At 41.6% G+C, this 2,043-nt stretch overlaps 1 long non-coding RNA gene across 1 annotated transcript in view; it reads left to right on the forward strand.

Moving 5' to 3' along the window:
* LOC116690730 (uncharacterized) overlaps window positions 1-1,468 on the forward strand; it is a 22,887-nt gene extending 21,419 nt beyond the window's left edge. Inside the window, exon 3 of the long non-coding RNA XR_004332349.1 lies at window positions 1,355-1,468. This is a non-coding gene — a long non-coding RNA (uncharacterized LOC116690730). The remainder of the gene's footprint in view (window positions 1-1,354) is intronic.
* Window positions 1,469-2,043: the final 575 nt, after the last annotated feature.

Below are 2,043 nucleotides of genomic sequence, written 5' to 3' on the forward strand. Positions count from 1 at the left end.
AGACAGAATACTTGTCCCGTGACTGGATTGGTCTGTAAAGTTGGTCTCGGGCCACTTCAACCTTTTCTGGTCCAAATGATATGACCAGAGACTCACCTTCCCCAATACAAGAACAAGGGAAATGTGTTGCAATGGTATATTTCTTATCCTGTTTTACCCAGCTGAATCACAATAGTTTCATCTGGACACACTCTGTCATCTTCTTCCAGTCTGTTCAGTTGAATGATCGCTTCTCCAGAACGTGCTAGGTTCCTCGCAGTCAATAGCATATTCATTACAGTCAGTACGACTGAACTTCACGGTGAAATGATGCAAATGTCCGACCTGCAGGAAACCAGACTGAAAACAAAAAGTTGCACATCATGTTGATGTCATAAACATGCTGACATTTTGTGCATGCAGTGTATTGGTCTTCTCACCGGGAAATCACCACCGTTCTCGTTCTTCACTTTGTTGCGTTTCTGCGAACAAGAAAAGGCTTTAAACCTTATTAATGAAATTAGTGTGTACTCAAACAAATGGCACCTGGAAGCGTCATGTACCATCTCAGGGTTTTTTGTATCTTGAGCACATGCACAAGAACACACACACACACACACATGGGAAGATAAGTGACTTAATACATAATCACACAATCTCCCCCTGCGTGCTCGTCCATGCTTACCAAACTACCAATCATCTTCTAGTGCAACATCTACTGTAGGTAGCCAATTGTTTCATGAGCCCACTCAAACATTTTCTCTTTGAACCACACTAAAAACTTCCAAATGTATTTACAGTATTTGTCAAAAATCTCAGGCTGCCATTAAGACAAAAAGCTTTACCTGAGAGCCTGTGGCTCCACCTAGATTGGACCCTTCACCTCCGCTTGGCTGAGAGAATTTGACTCCGTCACCTGGATTAGGCCATTCAGCTCCACTCTTAGCTCCGCCTGTAGCTCCAACTGGCTGTGTATTTTCTGACAATCGGCTGCTGCCAGTTTTGCCCTGATGAAATAATGAAGGCATTCGCACACAATCAAATCAGTGGTGAGTGTTTATCGGGGGAGGACAGTCTGGTCTGAAGACAAACTGAAGACTAATTGTTTGCAGATGATTCTTTTGGCTCTTATGAAATAGTTTTGGTTTCTCTTTTTGCCGCGCAGCATGAATACATTTACTTTGTCCCTCCCACTCACACTATTAACCATCCAAACCACAGTGAAACATCTAAGCAATTGTTTTGTGACACAGCCATAAGGAATTGATAAGCTGCTAGAATATCAAATGCATCAAATAATAAGAGCCTAATCATTATTATTTTGTCTTTAAACCATATCAAAAACTGAATTTATATTCCAATCAATTCACCTGAGAGTAGACCTAGCAAACTTGATTCCTTTTAAGGATTCAGGTTATTCTGAGTCACTCACTAAACTGATCCGGGTTGTGCGAGTCATTTGAATCACTTGAGTCAGTGTTGATTTATGGTTGAGCTTGCAATGTTTCGGACTGTCTGCTCAACCTAATTGCATTTTAAATACTACTACATTTATACACCAAACCTACAGTAGGCCTAGCTAGTCTACGTGCAGAACATGTCATGATATTTCAGAAGTGAAAGAATGGCTTTTGTTGTTGATTTGCTCACTTACTCGCTCCTCTGCTACAGATCCACTCATAGCCAGCTGATTCGGCAATTGACTGACTCACGCGAGAACTCATGAGTTCTCGAGTGAATCCCATGGCAATGTTTCCGGCTCTGAGTCTGCTGGTTCAGGAAGTTCCTATTACCTGTATCGGACTGTCTTTCTCTGCTCATCATTGCATAATCTGCTTATCGTTTTAGCTTGAATTGTAGTAGGACTCAACTGATCCGCGATAATGAGACTTGTGACTCATGAGTCAAGTTAAAGACTCGGGTGAAAGATCCGAGTGAATCATGACTCAAAGAGGTTTACACCTGAGAGCCTGTAGCTACACTGTAGTGACACAGAAATGGATAGGCAGCTGGAATATCAAATGCATCACATATTAGGAGCCTAATCATTATTATTTTCTCTTG

This window comes from Etheostoma spectabile, chromosome 6, assembly GCF_008692095.1.
Source record: "Etheostoma spectabile isolate EspeVRDwgs_2016 chromosome 6, UIUC_Espe_1.0, whole genome shotgun sequence".
NCBI classification, from domain to species: Eukaryota; Metazoa; Chordata; class Actinopteri; order Perciformes; family Percidae; genus Etheostoma; species Etheostoma spectabile.